We start from the raw sequence: 8,385 nt of genomic DNA on the forward strand, positions 1-8,385 counted from the left end.
ACTTGTCTAAATACATTTAGACAATGTCGAAATTCTTTGTGGTAATAAAAATAGAGAACTAAAAATACTGCTTAATGAACATTTCAGTTAAATAGAATAAAAATGAAATGACAAACACATTTTTTGCATTTTTTAAATGTTTACGTTTTTGGCCACGACTTTAACTTTTCAACAATTTKTAAATTTTCAAAATCGTATGAAATACTTCAATTATTACTGGCATTTTCTGAGAAATTTTTAGATAAGGTAAATTTATTAGTCCCTAAGGTGTTAGCCAACACATCGAAAAACGCCTAAATATAATATAAGATTTTTTTTCACTTAAAACCATTAACGGAARAATTCTATCGATGTTTATTGCTGACTGAAAAAATTAGTTCTCAAAAAAAATTGTTAGCTTCCGGACTAAATACTGAGAGTTTTTTTTAGAAATGTTACATTTTCAGAACTTTTGAGTTTATAACATTTTTTAAATTTAACTCAAAAATGGAAGTGGAAATTAACTTTTAGAATTAAAAATTTTTACAAATTTTAATCTTAAGTTTTGATAATGTTTGCCAAATTACTTATCTTGGGGTCTGAAATTATGAGAAAGAACAAAAACTTGTCTAAATACATTTAGACATTGTCGATATTCTTTGTGGTAATAAAAATAGATAAGTAAAAATACTGCTCAATGAACATTTCAGTTAAATAGAGTAAAAATGAAACGACAAAAACATTTTTTGTGTTTTTTAATCATTTACGTTTTTGGCCCCGACTTCAACTTTTCAACAATTTATAAATTTTCAAAACCGTATGAAATACTTCAGTTATTATTGGTATTTTCTGTGAAATTTTTATATAAAAGTAAATTTATTAGTCCCTAAGGTGTTATTTTTGTCACAAAAGTAGAAGGCCAAATTAAAAAAAAAAACTCCAAATTATGTTTTTAAGAAAAGTTTTTTCAATTTAGGAAGGTTCCTACATCTGAATTATTTACTTAGACCATTTGTTAGATTGCAAAATTTTATTACATTTAATTTTAACGTTAAATTTTGGTAATGTCTGGTTGTGAGTTCGAAAATTATCATAAATTATCAAACATTTGGATAAAGTGTTTTTTAACAATTCAGTTCTTTTTCCTATTTCATATTTTTTTCTATTTCAGTTCGAAAAATTGTCTTTGAAAACACATTTTCTCGATTTTTGAGTAGTAGGTAAATTTAAAAATGGCATTCAAGCTTTAAAAAAAATGTCATAAACTTACAGGATTACTACATGTTTCTATAAGATTGTCAAACTTCTAGTTTTTTATCTTCAAGATTCAATAAAATTCTTATTGGTAAAAATTCAGAAAGTATAGAAAGTGTCAAAATTTGTATTACTAAAAAATTATTAAATAGGTATTGTTCTAGGGCAAATTATGTTTTTTATTTATGTTTTTGTGATAATTTGGTTGGTTTTTGTGATTTCTTGATGATTTAAACATTTTTCAATGTCTTACGAGACTAGATAAAGAAAAGAGTTTTTTTAGTTTATTACTTTTTTTTTATTTTAATTCTTTTAAACTTGAGATTTTGTAAAATTTTTATGTTAAATTTTCAAAATAACAATATCTTGTTTCAATGTCTAAAATTATCAGAAACAAGCAAATTCAATTCAATTTTTATTTAATACACGTCAGAAAAATTACTCTTTTATGACTAAATGTCACAATTAAGGTTTTATCTTCCAGGCATGAAGTAAAAATTCTGTTTTTCGCTGGAGCGTTTTTACTTTTAACGTTCAGCAATCACTTTTATTCCTAATAACATAAAATACTATTAACTCAATTTGCAAATTTTTAACTTGTTAAGTTATGACCACACAAAAATGTCATTGAAACTTTTAAGTAAAAATTTAACGTCAAAATGTCAATAATAGAAGATGTAAAACTATGTCCATTTTAAAGAGAAAAAAAGAGGTAAATTGTTGCTTCAATGTAAAATATTTACATTTCTAATAAGTATAGAAAAATTAGTAAATTTACTTCGTTCATATTCTGTTAGTAAAAACTATAGAAATAAAAGCAGTAACTAATAAAAAATAATTATAATAAAATGAGATAACTGAAAAATTATTTTTGCAGTTTTTTTTCTTCACAATAAAATTTTACCACAGGGGCAAATTATGGTTTTTACATTTCTTAATGTAGATATATTTACTTTTTTCTTGTTCTAAGACAAATTAGATGTTTTTTGATTTATGATTGGGTAATAATTTGGTTGGTTTTTGTGATTTCTTGATTTTTGAGTCAAAAAAAATGTGTTTGTCGTCGAGAGAGACCCGCGTTTCTGAAGTCAATTTGGGAATCGCAGACAGGGCCCGAGGGCCGGTCCCTATTTAACCTCCCAACCTTTCCTCATTAATTTCGAAATGCGGTTACCTAAAGGTTTTTTTAATATGCATAATGCGTTTTTAGTGTCTTGCCGACTCATTAATTCAAAGTTATTAGTTATTCAGGGAATAAATAAAGAAACCTCGCTACCGGCTTACTTCTGTCATGTTATAATTGTTTGTCAATCTTTGCGTGATGACTCCGGGCCAAAGTTTCATCCTTTCTGGCTACTGGCCACTTTTTTGATTTATATTCGGGTGGTAGGTAGCCGGAATTTTCTCACACAATGACTTGATCGTTTTTGATTTTTTTTCTCACGACTGTGTTTCAATGTATCAAAAGTATATATGGGAGTCTTGGCTACCGGTGTTGACTCCTTGTGATAAATAAACAGTTCTTAACGAGTTTGGGTCATAAACAAGATTGGGACGTAGGTGAACAAATTTATATGCATGAGTAGCCTCCGGTTATGACCAAGACGAGATTTTTACGAGCTACTTTTACGACTAGCCACTTCCGAAACTCTCTCTCGAGAGAGTTTTTGGTTTGTGAGGGTTGATATTTTTCCAACTCGGTCACAGTTAATAAGATTTATGAAAGTCAATTAAGTTTTCTAAAGGTTCAAGTCTGACATGAGGTGCGTGACAACCAACGTAATATATTCATAGTTATAATGAAGGTGGGCCGATTGTGACCTCCCTGGGTGTGCCAAAGGAAGAAAGGCGACAACTGATTGACACTTTAGACGACCATTCGGCACAAAATTGGGAAATTTTAAACGATGAGACCAAAAAACGAGACTAATTCGTGTTTCTCATGAAATCTCCTCCATCCATAGCGTGATGTGTAAAACTCCAACAACACCGAAAATGACCGTAATTTCGTTCTGATGATGTTATATGCGGGTGTCGTCACTTTAAAACTTATTTTCATTAAGACAAATTTCTTTATAATCGAAAATTTGAAGGGTCGTCGGCCTTGGCTATCATAGAGGCGGCCATTGTTTAAAAACGCTACTGGGAATATGACATAATAAAAGCCGGGGATACCTTTTATCGCCCGTCAGAGCTGAAGAGGCCACAATTGACCATTCCTCAGCTTGCTCATATACTGTCAGTCACTACTTATAACGCGGCCTTTCAAACACCGCCGACTTTTTTACTTTTAAAAACGTCAGCGTGTTATTTTGTAAGGGTTATTGGTCTATTCTCTCTTCTTTTTTTTTTGTTCGTTTGTGATGATGTTTCTCTTCTCGTTTCTCTTCTCCCAAAGCCGCGGCGTAATTGTTTTTCGAGATTTTTAGATATTATTTTAGACTAGAACGTCGTAAATTAGGACCGTTTAGGCTTTTATTGTCTGTTTGATGTCAACGTGTCGTGTGAATAACTGATGGTGAGTTTAAAACGGGACACTTTGTCTTCCTGTCGGGCGAAATGCTCCAATTCCTGGCATTTCTCGGGGAGCTTTTCGAAAGGGCGAGATTAATTGAGCCGAAAATGTTATTTTTGGAGGAAATTAACACCAAGTTTTGTGAACAAGTGCCCAAGACTAGATAAAAGTGTTTTATTTTCATCATTAGAACAAAGTAATTTCAACTATTCCTTCATTTTATTATTTTTTAATTTTAATTACAACATGTGATCTTTCTGAGCTTAAAAAGTGAAATTTTAATATTAAACTTTGAAAATTGACAGTGTTTTGTTTCGAGGTCTAAAATATCATAAACAAGCAAAAACTTCAATTTTTATATACTATACGGGTTGAGGTGAGCGGCTGCGCCGCGAGCCCCCACAAACCAAAAACTATTTCCACAAAACATTTGCAAATTCGTGTTAATTTCTACATAAAGAAAAACTTTTAATTTTATTTTGTCTCTAAACTTGTTTAAATGCCAACTTTTAAGCTATAAAATTATATGTAATTTTACAAAAATTACATTTAATCTTTTAAATAAAAAAATAATTTTTGTCACTGTCAAAATGTCAATAACTAAAGCTTTAAGATACAGTGCGATCAAAAAGTCTGTCTATCAAGCAAGCGTAGAAATTTAAAACGTATGTCTATGTAAATTATAACAGATCACCGTGGTGAACGATTTTTATGAATAAACACCAACAAGATCTCATTTTAGTTTGTTTTGAGACGTTTCATAGAATAATTCAATTTAATTATCTCAATGTTTTAATTTTTATAAAATAATTTTTTGACATCTTGATAACATACGAACTGCCATGCAACCTACGTCCTCAACTAGAACGCCTACTTGATAGAAAGACTTTTTGATCGCACTGTAGTTTTGTTCATCTTAGAGAAAAAACTATTAAATGTAAAAATTTAATAAAAATATAGCAAATTGTTGTTTTAATCTAAAAAACTTGCAGTTAATAATTAGAAAAATTAGTAAATTTAAGATATTCTAACTCTGTTGGTAAAAATATAGAAGTAAAAGCAGTAACTATAATAATATGTAGTTAAATAATTCAGCTGAGCCACATACTGAGTTTTCCACTTTAAAATTTGCTAAAGTTCTTGAGAAAGCCAAAAAAGTGACATTGTTTTTTGTCTAATTTTTTGCTTGTTTTTAACAAAATTCTAGCTGAAAAACGCCCTATAACGCTCAAGAAATGCAAAAATATTATAATTTTCAATTTAATTTGTTGATTTTTTCGGTGTGGTAGCGAAATTTTGCGAAAAACCTGAGATTTTATTACAAAAACGTGTTTAAATGCAGTTTCTCGGCTTATTTTTGTCCTAATTGTGCTCAAAAACGTGATTTTTTTACTCTGATGGGTGAAATATCATCTAAAAAAACAAATAAAATTATTTTCTTAACTAATTTGGTGATTTTTTAACTTTTCTGAAAAAGTTTGACAAAAAAATTGGCAATATAATACTTGGCAAAATAAAAATAATAATAAAAATAAATAATAAACATTCAGTCTCGCCACACAAACTATAAATTTTACTTTTAAACGTATTCAGATCAAAAGAAAGAACAACACTGTAATAAGCAAGTAAATGAACAAAATAATCAGGACGCTTTGCAAGTAAGGATATCATAACAACGCTTATAAACAAACATCACGCTTCAGTATCAGAATTTGTGTTGAGAGTTGAGTTAACTAGTGCAGTTAGTAGTGAAAAATGTCGAATGGTGATGATCTATAATGTACCTCTTCCTAGATTGCTGAACCAGCGAAAGTAAATGCTAAAAGTCATGATAAAAGTAAAAATGCTAGGCACAAAAACAGGACTTTTACTCCATGGCTGAAAGGTAAAACTGTTACTTGTGACATTTAGTCATACAAGTAGTCCCTTTTGTGACGGTTGCAGGTAAACAAATTAATTGGAATAAAAATAAAATTACTAAAAAATAACTATTTGCATTTTTTTCTTTACAACAGAATTTTACCACAATTTTTTAGATTTTTGTTATTTTCAAAAGATATAAAACAATTTTTGTGGAAATATCTTTTGCCATAACGTTATCATCAGAACATTAAAAAAATGAAACAAGTTTAAAAACAAAACAATTAAAATGTGTAGGTCAAAAATTTAAATATAAGAAAAACCTCAATTATGAATAATTGGCAATTTCATGTATGTTGATTTTCGCCTTAATTGGAGCAGTTCTGCGAATAATTAAGACAAGCAAAATGGGCCCTAAAGCCCCCTTTGTGGGTTTTCCGTGCAACTGTTTCTTCAATTTATCAAAAACGCCACCATCTGTCATTCCGCAAACCCAATGTGTCTATATTTCACATTTCTGGTGAAAATTAATCGTCAAGAGAGAGGAAAAAAAAAATGACATTTCATAAACAGTTCCAAACAGTAATTCATCGTAACGAGAAAATAATGATTGGAAATAAATAAATTACTCGGTAATTTTTCCGACTGTTTATTTGTTCAATGTAGTAAATTGTTTTATTACATCAATCGGCATAGGTAATTCCCTAAATACCACAAGACTTCTCCTCCTGTATCGAATTTCGTTATTTTCGTCGTAAACATCTGTTACTTGTTTTGCACCGCTTTTCAATCATCTAGATTTGTGATCGAGGTTGACAATCCCTATTGTCGGTTTAAATTTAGGCAAAATTTTGAACGCGATTCGTTTTCCGACGGCCGATAAATGCCTCGGCTCACAAATATAAAATGAACAACGGCCCGCATGCCGGGTTTGTGTACTTTTGTTGATGGATTTGCACAGCGGGTGATTTTTCAAATGCGATTTTACAAGAAGTGTTACAAAATGCCCCTAATGGATTTTTAATCCGGGAGATGATGATGATGATGATGGTATCGGAAGTTGCACTCTGCCAATCAACCACCAAATTAATAAGACGTACTTGAGAGGTACTCCGAAACGATTTTTAACAATAGAAGAAGCACAATAGGGACCTGTTTGCTTAGGATGGCCACTTTTCGAACGATTGAAAAGAGAAGGGCCGGATGAGAGAAACTCGACTCGACGATAACTTGCTACTTTTCAAGAGGTTTCAAGAGGGTTACTCGAGTTTTGAGCCACTTAAAAGGCTTATCAATAAATCAGTTAACTATTCCATAATTAATTAGCGCAATTACTGTTATTAATTAAATATCCTCTTATATTCCCATTTAATTAATATTTTTACGAGAGTGTTAAGCAATGCTGCAGAAACTGTTAATTAATTTTTTTTTTAAATATAAGTGAATATCAAAACTACAAAAATCAGGTAAAATGCTAGAAATATTATACAGAGTGCGCCAGAACTCGCGCCCCAGAGAAAAATGTAAAGTAAGATACGAGGAACATGGAAAAAATGTTTAAAAAATTCTACCTATAAAAATTTCGAAGTTATGAGAGTTTCAATTTCATACTTGACTCTATTTCTGTTGGAAATACAATTTTACGAGTTTTTTTTGCTACAGGCAACAAAACAAGGAAGCTGTATCCTAAATTGTAACTCTGTTTAATGACATTTATGTCTTTTATTGTTAAAGTTTTTCTACCTTTACTAAATCATTATACAAAAAACAATTCAAGATCATCCATATCATTAAATAGAGATAAATAAAATTATTAAATGTCAAAAAATAATGACAGATAAAAATTTGTAATTTTAAACACATTTTAAATTCACTGACGTAACGTTGCACAAGTAGATTTTAGAACCCGAAAAGAATTTATAGAAATAAATGAAAAATTATTTAAAATCTAAGCTTTTTTGTAAGGAAGAAATATTAGTAATTTTACATTAATTTTTTATGGTTCATTTACCTATGTAACTTTAAGTAGATTTATACAAATAAATGAAAAAATTATAAAAAGTTCGAAGTTTTTTTTTGGGAAAATAATTATATTCATTTGATGTAACTTTACATTTCAGTATTTGAGAAATTTTACACATTTTGAGTAGATTTGAGAGACAAATTATGTGAAACTGAACTTTTTTGAAATAGAAATGAAATACTGGTAATTTCACATTAATTTATGGTTTATTGATGTAACTTTACACAACAGATTTTAGAGAAAAAGTAGTAGTTTGGTAGATAAAAATTATGTAAAATCCGATTTTTTTGTAAGTTGAACGAAATATTGGTAATTCTACATTCATTTATGGTTCGAAATTGTACACATTTTTGGTTGGTTTATCAGATAAATTAAGCCATTTTCTTAGAAAATTACACAAACAATTGAAAAATTTTGAAAAAATGTTTTGAGAAAGAAATAAAAAAATAGTCAGTCACATGTCAGTTTATAAAATATTTCTGAAACCTGTGTTTGTTGTACCCAGAGGCACAAACACCGTTAGTCATCCTACATGAGACGCCTATGAATAGATTAAAATAATCAAAAACAGTTACATATGACCTTGAAAACGTTAACATTTCCCATAGAAACAAACTTCTAATCAAAAGACATGTAATTTTTGCTCTTTGTATAATTAAAATTATAATTTTTGCAAAATAAAACAACTTCTTTCTATTTATAATTAAAAAAAATGGTTCATTAAATTGTCATTGATAAAGATTTTGATAAAATA

The 8,385-nt window shown here is 29.3% G+C and overlaps 1 protein-coding gene across 1 annotated transcript in view; it reads right to left on the reverse strand.

Annotated features, from left to right (window-relative positions):
- The window catches only part of LOC123012688 (transcription factor Sp9), a 21,657-nt gene that overhangs the window by 12,360 nt on the left and 912 nt on the right, over positions 1-8,385 (reverse strand). The gene's annotated exons all lie outside the window — the stretch shown is intronic.

Source organism: Tribolium madens, unplaced genomic scaffold, assembly GCF_015345945.1.
Source record: "Tribolium madens isolate multiple individuals breed KSU strain unplaced genomic scaffold, Tmad_KSU_1.1 Scaffold_19;HRSCAF=116;Tcas5.2_LG9, whole genome shotgun sequence".
Lineage (NCBI taxonomy): Eukaryota > Metazoa > Arthropoda > Insecta > Coleoptera > Tenebrionidae > Tribolium > Tribolium madens.